This window comes from Camelus bactrianus, chromosome 8 (assembly GCF_048773025.1).
Source record: "Camelus bactrianus isolate YW-2024 breed Bactrian camel chromosome 8, ASM4877302v1, whole genome shotgun sequence".
Classification (NCBI taxonomy): Eukaryota; Metazoa; Chordata; class Mammalia; order Artiodactyla; family Camelidae; genus Camelus; species Camelus bactrianus.
The window spans coordinates 67,704,810-67,729,587 of record NC_133546.1 but is presented as its reverse complement, the minus strand read 5'-3'; the positions used below and the strand labels follow the sequence as shown (position 1 = coordinate 67,729,587).

The 24,778-nt window shown below is 37.8% G+C and overlaps 1 protein-coding gene and 1 long non-coding RNA gene across 3 annotated transcripts in view; one reads left to right on the top strand and one right to left on the bottom strand.

Moving 5' to 3' along the window:
* Positions 1 to 24,778, top strand: part of MEI4 (meiotic double-stranded break formation protein 4) — a 125,259-nt gene that overhangs the window by 81,578 nt on the left and 18,903 nt on the right. The window lies entirely within an intron of this gene.
* Positions 17,021 to 24,778, bottom strand: part of LOC123613622 (uncharacterized) — a 520,235-nt gene continuing 512,477 nt past the window's right edge. The window contains exons 4-5 of one of the 2 annotated variants that reach the window (XR_012508752.1): positions 23,723 to 23,901; positions 17,021 to 23,130 (exon numbers count right to left, since the gene is read on the bottom strand). This is a non-coding gene — a long non-coding RNA (uncharacterized LOC123613622). Of the gene's footprint in view, positions 23,902 to 24,778 lie in introns of both variants that reach the window. The other variant, XR_006720994.2, reaches the window with a different exon arrangement.

The following is a 24,778-nucleotide window of genomic DNA, read 5'->3' as shown; positions in this document are numbered from 1 at the left end:
CCCAATGTAAAGAGCAAAAAGTCTGGACAAATGTATAAATTAGTGAATTTTAGACAATAGGCAGTACAAAATTGGGATTCCTGAGGTAAGGGAAGCAAACTCTGTGAGCCCCATGATTGCCTTAACTTTTGGCCTGAAGGCCTTTCTGTACTGTGACACAGGTGGAACCCAACCAGGTCCCAGCGGTCTCACTGTACTGAAGGGGCAGAGGCTGGCGTTCCAGAGTATGGAAGGAGAGAATTTCTGGATGAGTGTCCTGGAAAGAAGAAAACTCTGAAAAGGAAGAGCTCAAGAAATTTGCACAGAGGTTTTCTTGATTATTTGTTGAGTGCTAAACTGCACATGCGTAGGTAGGACACTTCCCAAGGCCAAGCAAAGAAAAACTACTCCGGAAAGAAATACTACAAAGAAGTTGTGAGCTGAATTAGTGGCCAGAACTCAGTGCTTGGGGTGATCCAAATTCTATCCAGCTATAATGGCAAGACCTTATTTAATAAGAAATCAGTAGAGACCCTAAAATGACCCTTAGCAGTATGTACTTTATAGTCCTAGGGTTAAGACTTTGCTAGACAGATTCTAACAGAACTTGAAATGAACTTGCTGATTCACAGCTCTGTTGGCCACCTGCTGGAACAGTGTAATACAGAAACTCAACAACATGGTATCATTAATGTCTAGCGTCCATTCAGAAATCACAATATATGAAGAAGAAAGAATGTATAACCCATAACCATGAGAAAAAATAATGACTGATAAAGGGTTAATATCCAACATTATAAACAGCTCAGACAACTCAACATAAAAAAAAAAAAAAAACTATTAAAAAATGGGCAGTACTGAAAAGACATTTTTCCAAAAAGGAAACGCAAGCGGCCAATAGGCACATGAAAAGATGCTCAACATTGCTAATCATCAGGGAAATGCAAATCAAAATCATAGTGAGGTAACAACTCACACCTGTCAGAATGGCTATCATCAGGAAGAACACATAACAAATGTTGCAAAGGTGTGGAGAAAAGGGACCCCTCATATACTGCTGGTGGGAATGTAAATAGGTGCAGCCACTTTGGAAATCAGTATGGAGGTTTCCCCAAAAATTAAAAATAGAGCTACTGTATGACCCAGCAAATCCACTCCTGGATATGTATTTGAAAAACATGTATTCAAAAAGATACATGCACCCTAGTGTTCATAACAGCACGGTTTATAATTGCTGGGGTATGGATGCAACCTAAGTGCTCATAAACAGATGAGCAAATAAAGAAGATATAGTATATAGATACAATGGAATACTAGTCAGCCATAAAAAAGAATGAAATTTTGCCATTTGCAGCAACATGGACTTGGAGAACACTATGCTAAGTGAAATAAGGCAGACAGAAAGACAAACACTGCATTGATATCACTTATGTGTGGAATCTAAAAAATACAACAAACTAGTGAATAAAACAAAAAAGAAGCAGACTCAGAGAACACACTAGTGCTTACCTGTGGGGAGAGAGGAGGGAGGTTGCAATGGAGGGGTATGGAAAAATAAGGGGTTATTATGGGATTATGAAATCATGAGAAGATGTGGTATATTTATACAATGGAATACTATTCAGCCATAAAAACTGACAACATAATGCCATTTGCAGCAACATGGATGTTCCTGGAGAATGTCTTCCTAAGTGAAGTAAGCCAGAAAGAGAAAGAAAAATACCATATGAGGTCGCTCATATGTGGAATCTTAAAAAAAAAAAAAAAAACATAAATACAAAATAGAAACAGACTCATAGACATAGAATACAAACTTGTGGTTGCCAGGGGGACAGAGGGTGGGAAGGGACAGACTGGGATTTCAAAATGTAGAATAGATAAACAAGATTGTACTGTGTAGCACAGGGAAATATATACAGGATCTTGTGGTGGCTCACAGCGAAAGAGAATGTGACAATGAATGTATGTATGTTCATGTATAACTGAAAAATTGTGCTCTACACTGGAATTTGACACAACATTGTAAAATGACTATAACTCAATAAAAAATGTTAAACTTAAAAAAAAATTTGAAAATTGTAAAGCACTAAAGAATTGAATGAATCTTTCATTCAATAAAAAAGAAAACATGAATAATAAGAAAAATAGGAAATTTTAGCATAAAAATAAAAAGCTATTAAAAACATAATAGGGTAAATATGAAAAAAATTTTTGCAAATCTCAACAATTTAGATTAAACACACACATTCCTTGAAAGGCGAAAATTATCAAAACTGACTCCAGAAGATTTAGAAAACCTAAATTACCCTATGCTGATTAAATCTATTGTATTTAAAATTATAAGCCTTTCTCTAAAGACCATCCAGGGGCAAATGAATTCTGTCACACATTTAAGGAAGAAATAATAACACTCTTACACAAACTCTTTAGAGGATGGAGGAGTAGGGAACATTTCTAACTCATTTCATGAGACCATCATTACTTCAGGATCAAAACCAGAGAGACATTGCAAGAAAAGAAAACAAAAACAAAAACAAAAACAAACTCAGAATATCTCTCATGACCACAGAAGTGAAATCTCTACTGTCTATTAGTAAATAGAATCCAGCAACATATAAAAAGAATAATACATGATGATCAAGTGGGATTTACCCCAGGAATTCAATGTTGTTTTTACATTCATAATACAATCAATATAATTTATAATATTAACAGAAAACCCATATGATCTGAGTATATGCAGAAAAGTCATTTGCCAAAATTCACAACCCATTTATGATTTTTTAAAGTACAAATGTAAGAAATAGAAGGAAGCTTTCTCAGCATGATATTCTTTTTTCTGTGAAAAACCTATAGTTATACCCACTGGTGAAAGACTGAATGCTTTTCCCTGAAGATGAGAAATAAGGGAGGGATGTCGTCTTCCATCATTTCTGGTTATCATTGCACGAGACATACTAGCCATTGCAATAAGGCTGCTGCGCTTTGAGAAAGGAGGAAGTGAAACTATCTTTAGAGTCAGCATGTTGAGAAACATAGAAAATCCTGGACAGTTTACCGAAAAGCTAGAAAGTTGACAGTTCTGAAATAGATCACACACATATGGCCAATTGATTTTGATATGTCTTAAGGTAATTCAGTTGGGAACGAAAGGATCAACAACTCAATATAAAAATGAGTGGAAGATTTAAATACGTGAATGAAGATGTACTAATGAGCAGCAAATACATGAATAATGTGCAATTTGATTAGTCATCAGAGAAATGCGCTGGACAATGACAAGAGTAGCTAAAATTTAAAAAGCTAACAATGCTAAATTTTGGTGGGATTGTGGGAACTCGTAAACTGCTAGGAAAATGTAAAACAGGCTGACAGTTCCTCAGATAGTTAATTACACTCTTTCCGTTTGGCTAAGCAATTCAACAGCTACATTGACTTAAACAGTTGCCCATAAATGTTCATAATATTTTTAATTTTAAGAGTATCAGTCCAAAAACAACTCGTATTTCCACTGACAGGAGAATCAATAAGTAAGTTATCTTAAACATATTTAGTAGAATACTATTCAACCTCAAAATGCATTAAGACCATGACACACACAACAGCATGGAGGAACCTAAAAAACTGGGCTAAGAAAAATAAGCCAGACTCAGAAGAACATATGTGGTTTGATTAAATGTCTAATAAGCTCTAAAACAGGCAAAATTAACATGTGGTGAAAGATATTTACAATATTGGTTGATTCGATGTGAGCCTGGACTTAACTGAAAAGGGGCAGGAAGGATTGGAGTGTGGTTACAAGGGCATAGCAACTGTCACAACTCATCAAAACGTGCACTAAAGTCCTGGGTGTTTCGCTGTGCATAAACTATACCTCAATTAAAACACATTTTTTTGAAGTTTAACATTTTTTTCTGAATCCAAAATAAACATAATATACTTTTCTTAGTGCTTTTATATGCATTTCTTTAGCTCACTTTAAACACTTAATTACTTTGTTGTTATCTAAAGAATACTAACAGGTCACCAGGAGCTATGAAAAACAGCTTTAGTTTTTAATGATGGAAAGTCTTCTAAGTAGTCACTAAGTTAAAAACTATAAATATATAATGTACTATATACGAATCTGATTCAGTTTCTAATGTATTTGTATATTAGATGTAGGAGAGATCCTATTTTATAAAAATTAGTGGGAAATTCAATAATAATTATTATCATAAATATTTATTGAGCCTTATTATGTATCAAACACTATTCTAAACATTTCATACTTCTCTAAGGCTTTTCATATATGTTTTTGTTTAAAATAGATAGCTGTTACAATGGAATATCACTTGGCTATCAAAAAGAAATCTTACCATTTACTAACAACATGGAAGGATATAGAGGGTATTATGCTAAGTGAAAGAAATCAGATAAAGATAAATGCCATATGATCTCACTTATATATGGAATCTAAAAACAAATAAACAAACAATGAAAACAATACAAGACAAAAATAGACTCACAGATACAGAGATCACATGAGTGGTTGCCAGGACAGGTGAGAAATGGGTGAATGGAAGTAAATCTCTAGTTATAAAATAAATAAGCCACTGACCAACCACCTTAATTCTTTGTATTTCACTGATACTGTTTTTACTTTGTCTTCTGCATCTGACATGTCTATTGTCTCAGTTATTTTTATAAAGGTAAAATTATAGCACATAATATATCTGTGTCAGTCTTAATATATTCTTTATCTACAATCTACTGTGAGCCTGATTTATGAGAAAGTAGCTTTGCATCCTCTTATTTTGTTATCCTTTTCTATAGCTGTGTTTGTTTGAATGCACTTTTTTTCTGTCTTGAAAAAGTTGTTTACATGCTGTTGAGGATAAACTTCTCCTCATATCTTGACAAATTATAGATTTTGTATTCTCCTATTGGGAGTCTTTTCTTTATCATTTGATTAAAATTAAGAGTTTGTATCTGTCATTCATTTTGGAGTGACAGAATTTTCCTCATCATGATTATTGTATATTTACCATCTTGGGACATAATCACCTTGGTTTTCTGTTTGTTGTTAAAATACCTGAAAAAGTGGGCCCGATGGAATGCTCTAAACTGCTGACACATTGATTTTCTAAGGGCCTGTATTGTCTGGCTGTTCAAAACTGAGAACAAAATCAAAACATCAATATTAATTTCTCACTTGTTACACCCCTAGGACTTTGTGTTGGAAAATTTTGCAACTCCTTTGAATGGCTTTTCTTCCTCTTTTTATACAGAACTCAAGCAGCAGCCATCTAGGAAAAGCCAGCTAGTAAACAGTTACCGAGCACCCCTGGGATGCGTATCTCTATAAAAGCCAATAGACATGTTTTCAGTAACTTTCCTGTTTTGTTTATTAGAATTTTATGAATGAGTATATAGGTTTCTCTAGATAGCTAGATGGTATATGATTTTCACAGAACCATCCTTCTGAGCAGGCATTACTAAAATTTTTATACTACTGAATGCTGGCTTATCAGTGTATCTTATTTTTAAATTATAAGAAAAGTAGACTGTTTTGCGAATGTGGAAAGGTGACATGGAAAAAGTGGCATAAATGTTTTGGTTATACTGTGTATGCGTGTTAAAGAATCCTAACTCCAGTCCTGGCTCCAGTCCGGGCCCCATAACCAGCCAGTTGCCTTGAGGTGAAGATAAGTAGGAAGGTGGCAAAGACAGTATTTTTTGAAGAAATGGAAATCAATAGAAAGACAGTTTCTATGATGCGTCAAGTAAAATCAGATAGGCAGAAAGAGAGGGTCCAGAAGCAAGGCAGAAAGGAGACAGTCGAGGTTCAGTGAGTGTTCAGGCTTACCCTGGCAAAATCGCTGATGACACTTGTGAGCAAATCCACCACTGGATTGTCAGACTGAATCCTATGAATCAGAGAGGCCTCATTCAATATCTAATAATTTCAAAGGGACAGACAGACAGAGGGTACAGATGAAGCAGACAGACGTGGGACTTTCTGTGTGGTTCTTGAGGTCCTTGTTCTGAAATGTGCCTGTCCTTGAATAATAGATGAGGTCTCCAAGGGAGATTTTGTGGGGTTTCTCACACAGAGAGAGCTCTTAAGGTGTTAAACATCTCCATTTTATAACCCAGAGAACTTTACAGCCTATATGACCGACCTTCGAGGAGCTGTGTCTCACAGATTCTGGTCCATTTAGATGCGTAATTCTTTTGTTAGGAACCTCCCACTAAGGATGTTTAATAGATACAATCTCCTCTTAATAGCAAATACCAGGAGGTCCACTTAAGATGATCAGCCTAGTTATCAGCCTTCTTTTCTTCCCACTCCCCACCCCGCCCCAGGGACTATCCCCAGGGAGTAGCAGCAGATTCACTGTCTCCTCCCAACTGGCTGTCAAGTTCCTGATTCCTGCGTGTGCTAGGAGAATTGTTTCTGGAACTGAGTCAGAAAGAAAATTTCCTTATAAAGCTGTATTTGAGTTGTCGACATGGTAAAGAGGATTATGGTATCCCCCCAAAAAATCTGTATAATTTATAACCAATAAAAGGTGAAGACTAAATGAACCATACACCAATAAGAAAAAGAGATAAATAATCCAGTAGAAAAGTGAGCTAACAACTGGAAAAGGCAGTTTAACAGAAGAGGAAACACAGAAGGAAAATTAACATGAATGGTGCTTAGCCCCAGCAGTGCCAGGAAAGGCAAGTCTAGAAGACAATGAGAAGTATCATACTGATTATATTGACATAAACTTAAAAAAAAATTGACTTGGCAGCAGTAGCAGGTGTTAGTGATTGTGTGGGGAGATGGAAGTCATCACCGGCTAAAGTTAAAGATGTGTATCCTCTAAGCTGTCACAGGTCCACTGTACGAAGGATGCCTGTACAGAGATGTGCACGTTAGCATTTTTGCAGCAGCTAAAACTTGGAAATAACAGTGCCCATTTAAAAAAGATGGTTGGATGTGGGATATCAAAAAATGAATTTTCTGCAGTTAAAATAAATAAATTCGGTCTCCATGTATTAACAGTGATAAATTTTGAAAGCATTATGTTGATTTATAGGGAACAAGGAAGTATCCAAAGAGGAGAGATACCCAAATATACCAGTTTTGAAAATTATATATACAAAACGGTTTTCACACACACAAGAAATACTCCTCCAGTATATCTAGACTTTTTAAAAGTTTCTCTTAAAAGTGCAGAATCTCAAGTAAATATGAGGAAAATATTAATGAGTGTTGAAAATATATAGTATGTATACCCAAGAGCTGTGCTTTTTGCATTTTGAGATATTTTTTATGTTGAAAAAAATTCAGAATTAAAAATGTAACATAGATTCTAAAAGAAAAAATGTCCTTGGGTTTCAAAACTATATTGATTTAAAATGAAACCTCAGATTTTAATGGCTTTTTTACAGAAATGTTTTTCTGCTTAGATACAGTTCATGCCACTATCTAATCAGCATGTTTTGGGGTACAGTAGCCAAGCTATTAAAAATGGCAATGCTTTTGGAATATTGAAAAGGATGGGGTGAAATCTGAATTTTGAGTATTATCTGCATACTCAAATTAAATACTTTAGAAACCTAAAGTTTACAAAGTAAATGAAATTTCTACATAAAATAGATTTTTTTAAATTGGAAGTCAAGCATATTAGCAGAAGAAAACTAAACAACTCGGCTGCCTTCATTAGGAAGCATTTTTACTCTTCATTTGTTTAACTTGTTAAATAAAATAAAAACTAAGCAACTCATTTATAAAAATGGAACATGCAAATTAAAGTTTCTGAATCTGAATCGAGTTTGTATATACTTTCTCCAAAGCAAACTAATTTTCTGTATCAGTGCAAAATGTAGCAACAAAATAAGCATTTTTCACCAAGATAAAGAGAAAAATAATCATAGCTCTGAGCAAGAAACAGCTGACCTATTTCAGCTGAGAGAGAAACCGTATAATTTTCTCAAAATATGCGTATTTTTATCATATCCAAGATCTGGGAAGCCTGGTGCCATCAGCTGTCAATCCATCTGAGAGAATAGTGTTTGCATCCAACTGTGCTCAAGTGGACAGTGTGGAGACTGGGGCTCCCCAGCATGGCTTTTCCGTTTATTTTGGGTTGTTTCATAACAAGAACTTAGGAGGAATCCCTGATAGCGAGTTCTGTTTTAGATTAGCGCTGTTTTTCCTTTACCAGGGTTTTTGATGCAAATAATTAAATATTAGGTAAGGATGAAACAAAGCTTAAAATTCCTCCAAATATGCTATTGGCATAAACATCTCCACATCATTGAATGCCTTTCTGAAGCTACTTCTTGTTAAGCAAAATTTTTATCTGTGAGCTCAGTTGGCAACAAAGATGAAAGTTAGCTGGGGCATTCACCACACAGAGGCTTTGTAGAGACATCGCCAAGGCTATGCTAAATCATTCTGGCTAAGAGCATGAGCTTTGGAATCAGATGCCTGGTTAAAATGCTGTGTGACCTCTGCAGCAGTCTATCTTGAAGACAAACTTTGAAGACCCTAGCATGAACTACAGACTTATAGACAACACAGAGGAACGTGCTAAATTAACCATGAGCATGCCATTGGTAAAATCAGACTGTACAGGAGAAACAACTCATTTTCTTCAACCCGTAGATTGGATTATAGTGAGAAGAGGAGGAGTGGGGAGAAAGAAAGGAAGAAAAAGACTATATTTTCAGACAGTGTTTAAGAGAAGAAAAGCTTGGACAGAAACATCTCTTTCTGGCAAGCAGACTGGGAACAGAACCTTAATGAGCTGGAGAGTGTGGTCGGTCACATAACTGTGCACCAGTAGCATGAATGTGTAAAATGGAGAGAAACCCAGTCTCTCAGGCAAAAGGAAGTGAGAGATGAGAGCAAGAGAGGATGGGTGGGTGGGGTAGATGGGAGGAACAAACAAATCCTGGTTGTCTTGGAGAGACATAGGTATCTTTTTTTTTTTTTTTTAAATTTCCAAGGTTGATTTCACAGATTTGACTGTCATAAATTTCTGGGGTGATGAGATGTCAATAAAATATAACAATTACTTGGCCTTTTAGAAACTGTCAAAATTTTGGACACTGTGGTTACTTCAAATAAATGCTTTATGGTTGAATGGCATGCAAGTTGTGAGTATTTAAAATAAAACACCATCAGTATTTGCGGAGAATGGCTCCCATTTAGATGATTTAACTGAGAAGTTAACACTCGATACATAACTGAATGGTTTCTTTTATTTTTGTCTAAAAGTAAAATTTCTTTAGATCTACATAAGTTGCCTTATTTTGCAAAATATTCTCTATTGCCATAATATTCTCATTAAAAATTTGGTAATTTTAATGACCCTTTTTTCTGTTTCAATTCAAAGCCATAGACAGGCCTGTTGAGGAAAAAAAAAAAGGAAAAAGCTATAAAGACATAGGCAGACTTAAAAAAAATCTATTAAAGAACAAGTAGTCCAGAATAACCATTTGAATCTCTGTCTAGTTCGTGCTAGAGGACATAGTTGGCAACAGAATGGTAAAGACCAGGATGATTTATCAGTAAAAGCCATACATTACCATATACCTGTGAGTATTAAAATGGCCTCTATGGTCTAATTTCAGAATAGGCTGTGACAGTGCAACTCAAAATATGCAAATGATGAGCTGACATTTTTAAGTAATCATTAATTTACTCGTGATTTGATCATGGATGAAGACAGAAGCGTAATAGAATTGGTAAAAGGTGGGGAAAGAGGACAGAGTACCAGTTGGAAGTCCTGGGTTCTGTCCGAACTTCATCATTAATTAGTTTAGTGACTTTGGAGAATTCCTGAGCCTAGTTGTAAGCCAGACGCAGTTGCTTTTTGGTGATAAGTATGTTTTGGTTTTTTTTTTGTCCTCAGGCAGTTGAACCAAAGACTTAGAGTGGCAGCCAGTCTAACATGTGGCTTATGGGTATCTTCAAACAGATTGTATCATGATCACTCCACTTTTCTGGCCATTTTACCATTTTAGTTTGGAGAGCATCTCAGGGTTTATACAGAGCAGATGCCCACACAAAGCATAGCGACATTACTGATGCTTGTTAGGATGGCTTGTGAATCTGTTGGTGTTTGTCCTTTTCCTGACACAATCATAATTCATAGCTTTTTGAATTGTGATAGGAATAATTCTTTCAGAGTAGAGTTCGTGATCACAAAGCGTATCTTAAAATTTAAATTTCTAATTTCTGATTATTTTTACACCTGCAAACAAAGGCCCTCTGTCTACATTGAAAGGTCCCAGTAAAACATATTTCAAAGCCTTGAAACCTAACAGAAGCCTTCTAGCAATGCACAAATGCAGTAGGGTTGATTTCCTCCATCTTGAAGTTCTAGCGTAGTTGTTTCTCTGTGCATTGATTACATTTTCTCAGCTCTCTAAATTTTGCTTATGAATTCGTAAGTTTGTATTGTAAATTGAAATTTTTATGTTAAAGAATAATGGAGTAAATATGAAACATTAAAGAAATACACACAAATCAGTAATTTGGTAAATGTTTTTGATACATATATCAGAGTATATTTATTACTATATTTATAACAGCCACCATGCCTGAATCCATCCCCACTCCTTGCCACATGTGGAGGAAAGAAGTTGAAGGCAATGGTTTTATATTTTATTATGTACATTGATATTACATGGATTTAATACAATCCAAGCGTATATTTATATTGTGTGGATAATAAAAGATGAAAGGGAGACCAGTATCTCCACACCCTTTCCTCGCCTCTTGCACAAAGTAACACATGCAAGTGGCTTTAGGACCTATGATGCTTAGCTTTCAAGGAATAGGACAGTCTTACATACAGTTTAAAATAGAAGTGAACCTCATCTCCACCCTGCGTAAGGGTAGGTTTACGACTCCAAATTTTCAGAAATTCTTTTCCTTTATTTCTTGTCAAATTCACTCTTGCTTTCGTTTTTGGGTTTTTTTTTGTTTTTTTTGTTTTTTTTTTTGTATTTTTCCCCCGAGTTTACCTACTTAGGGTGACTTTTTATGGCTTCAGCTTTAGTGGGTGCCTCAGTTCCAAAACCCCACCTTGTATAGGTGTCAGCGTATCCAGGTAAAACCCAAGATGCTGGTCAGCAGGGAGCTGGCAGAATGCCCAAAAGCACAGGTCCCATACCAGCAGACAGATCCTCTCTTTGTGTTCAGTCTTTCTCATTATTTCTGACTCCCAAAGATGATCCGTACTTTCCAGACAGTTCAGCCCCTCTCCTCTTGTTAATTCTAGGTTTGTGTGTCTGTATGAATCTGTGAAGGGGATGTGTTTAAATATTTTTAGGTATTGTGTAGTATGAGGGTTAATTTGGTCATTTGGTTCATCATATTGCTGGAAATTGATTCATTGTATATCTTAGTTTTTACATTTATTTAATATATTTGGAAAATGTATCAGTGCATGGAGTGAAGTGAGGCTATGAAGTGGAGAAAAATTCAACTTCCCAGTTATTTGTTGGGTGGCTCTAACTCCTTTCCTTTGGTTTGTGATGCTTTATTTAGTGTATTTAGTTTTCACATGTACAGTTTGTTTATTAACCTAACCTGTTAAGTTCTTACACTGCTACCATGCTAATCTGAGTTACTTTAACTTCATTAGATATTTTAATACCTAATTGTTATAACTGCTGCTTCTTAGGTGTTCTTCCTGTTCATACTTCTAAATGGCCTTGAGCATAACTTTTTTCCAACTTCAAAAATTAAACTATAGATTTTGATTGAGAAATTTTTTGAGGAAACATTTCTAAAAATTGCATCTTCGAAAGACCAGTCATTGTAGTTTATAGCTGACATTGTTGATATTTATCATATTTTCTTATTATTTTAATCTCTTTGGCCTTACCTATTACATGTCAAATAGAACTTCTCAAGATCTTCCTTCATCATTTATTTGATTTTCTGTAATATTGCATCTTGTTTATTATCTTCAACGTAGATTTCAATTTTCCTGTTGGAGTTTTAGTTCTCTTACAGATTTTTCTCTTTCGTGACATTCCATTTTTATTTTACTTTTATACGCCATTCACAATTAAATATGCTTGCCTTTTAATCTCTTACTGGCTTTCACCTTTTCATAATGGGTGCACATCCTTCTGTGCCACTGAGCTTGTCACAGCATCTCCCCTCTATTCACCCTGGTCTCCTTTGTAAGTCTTTTCCGCCGTGCTCTTCCTGCTTGTATTTAAGACACTATTCCTTTCCTTGCATCACCTCCATGTTTTTCACGGGATCTGTATTTTTTTAAATTGTCTTTTTCCTTTTTCCTTATCTTCCAATGAGAAAATTATCATTGGATCTGAATGGGATTTTCCCACAAATTCCCATGTCATTTGTCCCTAGTCAGTGCACTCAGGTGACAGCAGAAACCTTCATTCCACTCCTGTCCGGACAGCAGATTGTGGCATCTGTGTTCTGTGCTTTTTGTTGACCCAACATCGAATTCTGTATCTTCGACTGCAGAGCTTGGATGAAATGCCAGACACAGTGAGACCAGAATGCTAAGCTTTCAGAACATCTTGCCATTTACATGGCACCAGTGCCCTCTGACCCCCCAACCTGTTGTTTGGCAAATACAGGAGAATTGAGGGGTAGGGAGGAGTTGGACTCTGTTTCTCTGTTCAACTCAGTCAGCCTCTTGCTTAGAGTTTCTTTTGCCCTCACAGATTCTTTAGTGAGAAACCGGAGGACTCTTGCGGAAGTCATTTTTAACAAGAATTTCTATCACCTTAAAGTTTTGTGCCCTTACAAGGAGTTGAAAGGAGCGAGAGAACGTTTCCTTATTTATTTATTTTTGAGAGTTAATAAAAAATTTAAAATGTGCTTAAATAAAAGAATCAGTGGTGCTCTCTCCAAGCTTTGAAGTGGTATATGGGGTCATTTTACACAGGAACAAAAAGTTGTGGAGGAACCAGGTGTACAGTGGCTGTCACAGTTCTGTGCCTTACATTATAACTAATTCAACAGAAGTTTTGAGTAAGTGCAGAAAATAAAGCCAATTATTTCCCTCTGTGTTTGGTTATGCTAGCAATAAAACATCAATTAAATTTGATTAATTCTTATATTTTTTTCATAAGCATGAAAATAGATTGCTGCGGTTTTAATGGCCGTCAGATTGAGGTCTATCCATACTGAAAAGAAGTCATCAGGGTCACTTCAGTGTCATGAGAAAATCCAAATGTATTTCCATAATATAACTTTTCCTGATTGTTTTGCTCCCTGTGGCAAGTTAAATCATTTGTTGTGAACAATTTTTTGATGCAATGGAAATCTAATGTCTTCTTGGACGTCTTCTCTAATCACCACGGCAGAAGCACCCAAATCCTTACCACACCTATCTTTCCATGATAGATATTAACACATTTTATTGGAAATAATTAGAATCCGATATCGTTTACGTGTCCTTTTTTTAATATACGAAGCTAGCAAAAACATCATATCCATGTTCTATTTCTGTAACACACCTGTGAAAAAATAAATAGGTTGATTAAATAAGAATTTTTCACTTTAGGGGCGGAGGGTATAGCTCAAGTGGTAGAGAACATGCTTAGCATGTACAAGTCCTGGGTTCAATCCCAGTACCTCCTCTAAATATAAATAAATAAACCTAATTACTTCCCCCCAACAAAAAAAGTTTAAAAAAAATTAAATTTTCACTTTAAATACAAAGGAAGCAACCCATAATCAGCAACTTTCATGACCCTGAAACTCACACCACTTGTTTTCTAAGCTGTGAATCACTCAGAATTAAAAAGGAAAAAAGGAAAGAAAAGAATATTGGAATCTGTGTCTCCTCATCGTGTTCACTTTATGCAGAAATCCTTTGAGTGCCTGAAAAGAATAATTTCAGGAAAAAGACTCACCTGTGGCTCTCTGTATTTTTCTGAGAAGGTACATATTTAGTACCTTAAATAGTCCTTATTGAAGAAACAGAAACGGATTTTACACCAAAAGCAGAGACAACAAAATTGAAAATAAGCTGGGACCATATCAAACTAAAAAGCTCCTGCACAGCAAAGGAACACCAGCAAAGTGGAAAGGCAGTCTATGGAATGGGAGAAAATGTTTGCAAATCATATATCTGATAAAAGATTAATACCCAAAATACATACAGAACTCATGCAACTCGATAACAAAAAAAATTTAATTTAAAAAATGGACAGAGGATCTGAATAGACATTTTTCTAAAGAAGACATACAAAGTGGCCAGTGGGAGCATGAAAAGGTGCTCAGCATCACTAATCATTACAGAAGTGCAAAAATAAACCCCACGATGAAACATCACCTCCCACCTGTTAGAAGGACTTATCATCCAAATGATAGGACATAACAAATGCTGGCAAAGATGTGGAGGAAATGTGTGCTATTGATGGGAATGTAAATTGGTATAACTACTAGAAAACATTATGGAAGTTCCTCAAAAAAATAAAAATAGAACTACCATACGATCCAGCAATTCCACTCCTGGAATATATCCAAAGAAAATGAAACCAGGATCTTGAAGAGATATGTGCACTCCCATGTTTATTGTTGCTTTATTCACAGTAGCCAAGATGTGGCACCAGATATCCATCCATGGATGAATGGATAAAGAAAACAGGATATAGACATAGATACAGTGTACAAATACATACAACACACACACAATGGAATATTATTCAGCCATTAAAGAGAATGAAATCTTGCCATTTTTGACAGCATGGCACCTTGAGGGCATTATACTAAGTGAAGTAAGTCAGACAGAGAAGGACGAATACCGTATTATCTCCTGGGGACTGGGGAGTGGGTGAGGTGGTCAAAAGGGGCAAACTTCCAGTTACAAGATGAAGAAGTTGTAGGATGCAATGCACAACATGGTGACTATAGCTGTCAGTACTCTGTTGTATATTTGAAAATTGCTCGGAGAGTAGACTGTCATAAGGAAAAAAAAAGCTTTGTAATTATGTGAGGTGATGGATTTTAACTATACTTACTGTGATAATCATTTCACAATAAAAATATGTATCAAGTCATTAAGCAAAGCACCTTAAACCTAATACAAAGTTGTAAGTCAATAATATCACAATAAAACTGAGAGGGAAAAACAAGCAACTGAAAGGTACAGTGATGAAGAGGGGTGTTCTGGATGGCCTGGAGTGCCAAGTGTCAAGACCGGTGAATAAAAGAAAGAAACAAAAAGAAGGGAAGCTGTATTCTGCCTGTGGAAGTTTAGAGTTTTAGATTTTAGAGTCGGGCACTCACTTCTAGCTCTCAGTTACGGAGAAAATGTGAAGTTTATTGCGGTTGACTAGGCCAAGAAATTATTCATGGAGGGGGGCTTAGATGGTTTATTTAGTGGGCTTAGGAGTCATTCCATGACAGTAAAGTGGAAGGAAAGGGGCCTAATAGGCACCTGACCCTGATCATTGCCTGCCTGAGTGCTGGGTACCTATTCTTTCAATAAATGAGCGAAAGAATGAAAAATCTTTGGATGAAAATTAGAGAAGAAAGGGTGGGATGAGGTGCATTATGAAGGTGCCTGCAGTGGGCGTTGGGCTCAGCCCTGCCAGGCTCTCTGGGAAGGTGAGCTTGGTGGTTGGGACCCAGCACACGCAGATCCGCTCTACTGTCCCACCCCCTTCCCATCTGGATTGCCACCCTCTAAGCTCCTCTCTCAAGGAAACTCTGGAGTGCCACAGTTAAGTTCAGAACCAGGTTTCTATGAGGTCGCTGAGGAAGAGGTCCAGATCTTTCCTTGACTTGCGATGGGATGGTCCTGATAAACCCTTCATAAGTTGAAAACGTTGTATGTTGACGATGCATTTAATACACCTAACCTACGGGACATCTCAGCTTAGCCAGGCCCACCTTAGAACAGTAACGTTAGCCTGTGGTTGGGCAGAATCATCCAGCACAAAGCCTGCTTATACTATGGCATTGAGTAGTTCATGCAATGTATTGAATCCTGTGCTGAAAGTAAAAACCGGAATGGTTATATGGATACAGAATGGTGTTAAGTGTGTTGTTGGTGACCCTTGTGATTATGTGGCCAACTGAGGGTGGCAGCCGCTGTGCAGATCATGAGATGTGGCACCGCATGTCACTCGCTCGGAAAAGATAGAAGTTCAAATTAAATGTATGGTTCCTACCGAATGCATATCAATTCTGCACCTTTGTAAAGCCAAAAACCCTGTCAGGGACCAGCATCAGTACCCCCATCTGTAAGTGCAATTTGCAGTTCTAATTAGAATGCTGTGGACTTCTGTGCTCATTTATTAATCACGTTATTTTGAATATGAACTGCAGCTACTTTCACAGCTATGTTGTTGTCCATTATTTTTAATTGAATATTTACTGAGCTCTGACAGTGAAGCCAGTGTGGTACTGAATGTTCTGGGAGGTAAGGCTCATGGGACGCTGAAAGTTTAATTTTGAAGGGAAATGCTTGCTTCAGCATCCAAACCAAAGTAGGTCATCATCAATAAGTATTTTGAATGAACACATACATAAAATATTGTCAAAGGAATAGGTCTGTATATTATTTAATAGAGTTAGATTTATAAAGAGAGAGAGACTGTGTTAATATTTTAATGTAGAGAGAAAATCCAAAAGGATTTAAGAAGAAAGAAAAGTGTGGTGGCCGGGTACTCCTCTGACAGCCTCACAGAAGAGAAAGGATCTAAGATGACAAGGAGTAGGGGTGGGACTTAAGGAAGATGGTTAGGATCAGCCAAGGGTGCTGATGGCGCAGCAGGGTGCCTGGGTGCGGAGAAGTGCGGAGTGACTGAATCAGAGCTGCAATCCTGTTCACTCTGCAGAAAGTCACACTGGATAGTTTTGCTAGTGCTTTCCTTGGAGATTACAATTTTAAATATAACCTGTGGTTTATGGCTTTGCATGTAGGTATCCGTTTCTGTTTTGTATGGTTTCTTGAAAGTGCTTAGGTTTTCAAAGAATGGAAATGGAAAAATGGTAACACCAAAGAAATTAATGAAGAAAGTCCTCCCCTCTGCAGTCTTGGTGATCAGAGAGCTTTAGGCGCATCCTCAGGCAGACGAGGGACGCAGGGCTGCTTCCCCTGCCGGAGTGGCAGCCTCGTGCAGGTCTCTGGCGTACAGGGAAACCTGGGTCCCAGGCAGTGTATGTTTACTTCAAGAATCTGACACTCTGGGGTGAAATTGCAGTTTTACACCCTATTACATTAACATTTGAGGCAGTATTTTCATGAACAGTCATCCCATTTGGTGGAATGATTTTAAACCCTTTATCAGGGAGCATATCTAATATTAAAATACAAAAGCAGAGGCAGGTTTTGGTGAAAACTAGTAGTAGTTTTATTTTCATTTTCATCTGAAACATGTGCAAAAAGGTTAAGCAACTGAGGAAATAGCTATATTATATATTCGATTTTATTTAGCCTTTAAAGGACTAGTTTATTAAAAAGCACCTACAGGGATTAAAAGCAGAGATTTGACAAAGGAGAAAACGCTGACAGCTTCTAAAACAGTGAACTTTCACTATGACTGTATGTGATCTGGTTAGTCCTTTAATGGCCTAGACATACATCCCAATTCAAATGTAACCTAACTTTCTTGTTTGTAAATGGGCCTATGATAGAATTTTTTTAAAGTAACTGAACACTTAAGTTCCAGAAACAAGTTCACTAGATTAGGGATTCAAATATGTAATAAAATTCCATTCTTAGTGTTTTCATCCACTCTCTCCTTTAACTTGAATATTATACTGTTATTTCTTTTCTGCAGAATTTAAAATGCCTTTTGAGCCCGTTGCTTTGCTCTAACAGTTAAGCTATTCCTCTGTTCGAAGGTTGAACCTTGGCTGCCCTGCATGAGAAAACTTTGGAGGTTGATGGGACAAGTGCTCAAAACAATCTTTGAAAATAAAAATGCATAAATTAAATCTTATTTAAATCTTGTATCTTTCTTCAAGTGGTGCTATAATCATCCCTTGGACAAGTTTATGACTTAAAATACACCTGCTGTAAAACATAGGAAGAAAGCCTTTAAGATATATTTTGATTCAGAAAAAAATGGGCAGAGTGCTTTCTACTTTTTGAAAATAAACTGCTATGAAGAGCCTCAGTTTAGAGTCAAGTTTAGATTTGGCTCATGGTATGTGTGTATTAGAATTTAACCCAAATCAAAAAGTATTTTTCAGTGCCTCCTGTACACAGCGTTCTAATGATTATTTCTTTTGCATTCTGATTAGATCATGCGGCCTATGTACTTCTTTTCATGTGGACTTAATATAGTGAATCATATGAAATATATATGGTCATCTCTTATGACTATTTGGTAGACAATTAAATAAGTACTATATTTTCTATAAGGTTGGCGTTTTATAATTATTAAAACAGCCACAAAAGTTTATAATATTCACATTCCCTGTAGCTTTCTTTGGTTCAGACCCTTTGATAACTCGGTGCTACAGCCTGTCCCACCGTCTACTGGCCTGACCTTGCCACGCCTTCCACAATTCTTCATCATCATGCAACTTGGATAAGCATATTCCTCATCCACTGCTCACCTAGAAGTGCATTTTGGGGGCAGTTATGAGCCATGCAGCTGTTCTCATGTTGCCATAATGGCATCCCAAGACGTTTCAGGAAGACAGCATCTGGTCAGGATGTGGTAACAGCTGTACTCCGTAGGTGAAACTTCTCTTTATAGTTGACGTGTTTGGAGGCCACACATAGGAGAGAAAAGGGAGAAACTCCTTGACTAATCCCCAGGAAGTGCGTGTCTGTTGTAAGGTTTTTTCCATGAACACTTATGAATTTTCATTTTGTACCAGGCACTAGATTAAATGATTCGCATCATCACCCCCATTTTATGGATATTAAAACTGAGGCTTAAAGAGAATAAATAACTTACCTAAAAGGAAACAGTTATATGCATCAGATAGGAATTAGAAACCAGGGTTGCTGAATTCCAACCTCGTGTTCCTAACCTCAGTACCAGGCTGCCCAAGAGAAAGGTTCTGACTGAAGGGGTCAGAACTGAGATAACTCTCCTGCTCTCTTCCCTCGTTAGTGAGCTGTGTTCCTGCTGCTGCCCCCGACCCTGGGCCAGCCTGGGAAGCAGGGGCGCCAGTGTCCATCACAAATGTTTTGTTGGGTTCCTAGTTATTCTTTCACCAAACGTTTCTTGGATAGCTTCTAAGTGCCAGGGATTCTCAGGGTTAAACATCATTCTGTCAGCATAGATGTCTTTTGTCTTCCTTTAAAGTAATATTTCTAAAATATAAATCTGATCATGTTTCCCATTTTTCAGAATCTTTCAGTAGCTTTCAAATTTCCCAAGGCATCCAACAGTGGTTTCAACTCTGGCTGCATATTGAATCACCTGTGAGGTTTGAAAACAAAAACAAACAAACAGGCCCTACTCCACACACTGATGTTATGTGCTTTTGGCAATCAGATGGCAGGGCCTCTCTGAACAGATCAGCAGTGCACACACTTAAAAAGAAAGGAAAAACTTGGATATGTTAAGCCATTATACACAGACAATAATATACATGTAGGTAAAATCTTCCATGCCAAGATACATATATATATGTGTGTATATATATATACACACATACACACACATATATAGATATATAAATGACCATATTTTTCACTTTGCAAATTAAACAAACAAGCTGTTAAAGACACAGTCTGCAGCACTGTGCAATAAACTCTCCTTTTGATGCCCTTGGAATTGATGCCAGGTGTATGAATAGTCAGTTTGTAAAAGCTCCAGTTAATGTAAAAGTGCAGCCTAGACTGAGAGCCTCTGGCTTAGAGGATAAACTCAGTGTGCCTGACATGCAAAGCGCTCCGCGATCACACTACTGCTTACCTCTCCAGCATTCTCCTTTGCGACCCACCTCCCTCCTTTCTCTCTGTGTTCTAGAGAGTGCAGTGAAATCTGTAGATTCCTATAGATCAAGCTGTGTTTGCACAAAGTGTGTCATTGTATATCAAATAACCCTCCCCCAGTTACTCCTATGCCTCCTTTTATCTGGATCACTTGCCTAATTCTTCCTGGTTCAGCCTTGTTATCAGCTTAGCTTGGGTTTGATTTTCTTCGACATCCCTAAAACACCTCAAGGGTAGTTATTCCGTCTACTAGTCTTACACCCTGGGAGCCCAGCACAGAGCCTGCTACACAGTAGATGTGGGGGAAATAATTATTGGCGGGAAGGGCAGGGAAGATGGAGGGAGGACCGGGGTAGTCCTCCAGGAGAATGTTCGACTGGCCTCTGAGTGGTGGGTAGTGTCATGGCAGGTGCAAAGACTTGGGAGAAGGAAAGGAGGGGAATGATGACAGGAAAAAGAATATGATCCAACAGGCTTAAAAACTAGCATATTTCCCAGATCAGTACCCCACAGATCATCAACTCACTAGCTCATGTGTTTCCATGAATATAGCATTCAACATAAAAGTATAAGGAACGTTGGTTTAAATCCATTTATTCATATGTGTGTGCTGCACCACTTATCAGAGCCTTTACTCTGAGTATTACCAAACTTACTGACCATGAAATCTTTTTATTTTCTTGGGATGAAGCATCTCTTAATCACAGTTTGGGAAGCACCACTCTAGGACGTGTTTCATCGTCAGTGAGTCTCAGAAGCCTAGGTACATGTGCAGGAAAAAATTAAAAATAAAACTGCTAATAATGGGAAAGATAATCAATTGATGAGTAGAAGCAGAATTTTTCTGATTACAGATCTTGCACTGATTTTATGAACTATGCAAGTAAATACGGCAGTTTTGATTTTTTTGGGTTATATAAGAGAACTCAGGATACAGAACATGCATTAGTTTGACTTGCTTTCCGTAGTAGCAATATATGTATTCAGACACTGATGTTATGTGCTTTTGTCAGACTGCGGGGCCTATCTGAACGGACCAGCAGTACATACACTTAGAAAGAAAGGGAAAACTTGGGTATGTTAAGCCATTAGACACCAACAGTAACATATATGTAAGTAAAATCTTCCATGCAAAGATATACATATATATATACACACACACACACACATGCATACATACACACACATATAGTAATATATCTAGAATATATTTTTTACTTTGCAAAATTAAACAGACAAGCTGTTAAAGACAATCTAGAGCACTGTGCAATAAACTCTCCCTTTGATGCCCCCTTATTTCTGCAAAAGAACTATTGTGTCATTTCTGTTTAGAAGTAAGAATAGTATAGATGTTGAAGATAATGAGAAAGGAAGATAGGAGGCCACCTCTAAAGCTCTTGTCCACTGTCTTTTAAGTCAAAAGGCAGACAAATCTTATTGAGCAAACTCTCCAGAGAATGAATCTAAGACTGTCTAAACATCTAGTCTATGTGGAGTAGGTTTTCACATTTGCCCTGATTCTGTGGTCATCCCAAGATCTCAACCGGCCGTGCCCACGTGAAGCACAGCACGGCCCCTGGTGTGGAAGAGAGGGGATTGGCAACTGAAGAGCAGCCCCTGTGTTCTCGCAGTCACCGTCCTTGTTTGGGGTCTGCTGCCCTGTATTCCTCTTGGATGCATTTCCTAGTTGGCCTTGCCCAGTGCCTTACGCAGAACTGGTCCTCAGAAAAGTTACTCATCAGCTGTATACACTGAATGGGAGCTCTGTGCTGGAGAGTGGCTTACGTGGTGGGAATACTGCAATGAGCAAAACAAGGTAATTCCTGGCCCTGATGTCCTGACATGTGGACAGAGCCAGAAAAACAAGCAAAATGCGTATAAATAATGTCATGTAATAAATACTATGAAGAAAAATAAGTTGCAGTGAGGAGATGGAGCATAATGAGGCCATGTCCTTAGGTAGGGTGGACCTCTCTGCAGAGGTGACGTCTGACCACTAGCCTGGGTGAAGTAAGGGAATGGACTCTGTGCATATTTGGTGGAGAGAGTATCAGGGAGAGGGGCAGCAAGCACAGGGCCTCGAGGCTGCAGAGTGCATGGGATAAATATTGGGTGAGCCCATGAATGGCTGATTGGATGGCTGGATGTGGGCACGTTGCGGGTACCTGTTGAATCGGGAGGAATGGGGATGAATGGAGCGCCCACCCACTCTCCACCACTCCTGGGCACTGTGTCTCGTCAGGGTTCTGGAGGCCAGGCTGGGCACAGACGTGGCACTGCTTTACAGGGCAGCTTCTGAGGACAGTCCATCATCCACTGGAGAGGAAACAGGGCAAGGGCCACAGTCTGTACGTGATGTCAGGCAGAACAGATGGGATGAGGAGAGACAGGAAGAACGTGGGTAAACTGGTTCCCTTCAAATGTAACCATTTTAAAGATGCGTGTTAAATCCACATTTTGAGTGCCAAGGAGAATGAACAAAAGAACTATCCATTAAGTGTAGAGTGGGTTATGCAGTGCTGCTGAAAATCACTTTACTTCACAGAGCGATATGCCCAAACTAAAGTTAAATGGATACAGCTTTAATTTGACTTCCTTTAATTTTAGAATGACTCTTTTTTTTTAGGCATTAACAGAGAGGTTTAGGGAGAGTTTTAGGGGAAAATAGATAATGACATGCCGTTCAGACTGTTTACAAACATGAATGTTACGAAGCCAGCAAAACTAAAATGACACTCTGAATGAAGATATGCTGGTTTTCATTCAGGGAGTTGCATTATTCAAAATTCCTTTTGACAGCAGAGAAGTGTAGTTTCTGAAAGAAGTTTGTGTCTTGAATTTGTGATGAATATCTAGTTGTCATATTGCTTTCCGATAATAAATTAATGAAACTTGTTCTTTTAAATTAACTACTGCAATACCATTGTTTTAGGTTAGGTTTCAAACTGCAGGTTTCATTTGAGGAAGATTTCATAGGTGATTTAGCACTTTTTGGCAAATGCTTGTGACTTATATTTAAAGAAGACTTCTATAGTAATAATAATACCGTCCTATGCATATTTTCATATTTGTAGACTTAGCACCATGAGCTGGATTCAGACAGAGCCTTTCTTTGTTTTTGATGATCATAGAATTTTACAGCTGGAGATGGCTTACAGGACTTACCTCATGGCCAATCCTTCTTTTTACAAATGAAGAGCAAGTGACAAGGCCAGGACTAGGACTGGAAGCTTCTGACATCCAGTGCTCTTTTGTCCTATTAAAAAAAAAAAGAAGAAGAAGAAGAAAAGAAAGAACCATAAGTCCATTAGAAAAAAAAAAAAAAGAAACAAGAGGGGGAGGGTATAGCTCAAGCAGTAGAGCACATGCTTAGCATGCATGAAGTTCTGGGTTCAATCCCCAGTACCTCCTCTAAACATAAATAAACAAGTAAACCTAATTACCTCCCCAGCCAAAAAAATAAAATAAAATAAAAAACTAAGAAATTACAATCATGTTGGAGAATACGTTCATTTTAAATTCAATTTAATTTTGTAGAGTTAGATACAGACGTTACAACATAATGTAAAAAGTCACTTTCAAGAGAAGTGACTATGTAGGAAGGCAGGATTGTCCTTTGTGAGCCCTGAAGAAGGCAGGGAGGTCGAAGGTCTTGCCTGTGTTCACTGCGCTTACTTTAAAAACCGAAGGGTCATGGCTAAAGGATGGGGTCAGCTTGCCCATGTGTATACATGGACCCAGTCCTCCAGCCCAGTTCACATTACCGAGGGTTCTGCCCGCTTCTCTTCACCAGGGCGGCTCCCCCACACTCCACGGACACCCCGTCATGCCCACGGGCAGCTCCCCACCTCCTGAGCGGCTCTCCCGCAGCATTCCAGTGCTTCCTTGTTGGTGCTCAGCTCTGTGTGTGTGTATGTGTGGTTACTGGTGTGCTTCCTTCCTCCTTTATTAGGCGGTAAACTCCTACAAGGCACATTCTCCATCTTCTTGGTTCATGACTGTATAAACGTCCTGAATTTTATGTGGCCTAGAGCAAGCAATTAGGAAATGTTATGTGAGTGAATGACTCCTTGTATCAATGACAGTGTGATAAGTGTAAAGGAATTACTTGTGATCAAAGTATAGTTTTACAATAGCTTAATTTTTTTGCTGTGTTTCATATGACTATAAAAGATCCAGGACCCTTCAAGCCATCATTTAAGTCTCTGATGTTGTGAAACAAACCTTGAAAAGTGTCTGCAAGCTGGAGAGAGTAGTTTTAGCCATTGCCAGTGATTTTTAGGGCTTCAAAAGGCCAGCAATTCTGAATCAAGGAAAGGGATTTCTATTTTTAACAAAAAGCACTGAATTAATACTGATCCATATCATTTTATCCTAGATAAATACCTTAATACCATTTGTGGCAGAATTCACAGATCTTAAGATTGTGCAAAGAACTGAGTCGTGTTCATGGTATAATGCATATCAAACACCACACACCATAAGAGGTGCATATACCACTTAATCTGGGCACTTTGGGGAGCACTTGTCCACGTGGAAGTTATGAAACCACAGGATTCAAGGGATTATTGAATTGAAATCCTTATTTTTTGACCAAGAAATGAATCCAGAGGGATTAGGTAATTTATCTATTTCAAATCCTTTTTCTGGACGTGATGATATAAATCAACATGTAACTGACTTCTCCAAGGTCACAGCACCAGAGATGAGTTTAGGATATGAAAGAACACGGGCTTCAGAGCCATGGAGACCTGGGGAGAATCACAGCTACATCATGACCCAGGTCAGCTTCACTGCTTCTTGATCTATGAAATAGCAATGATAATGCTACTCCCTAACCCACTGTGGTTTAAATAATAACCGTAAGATTGTTTGCTATGGCTGCGAGTCTGTTTCTGTTTTGT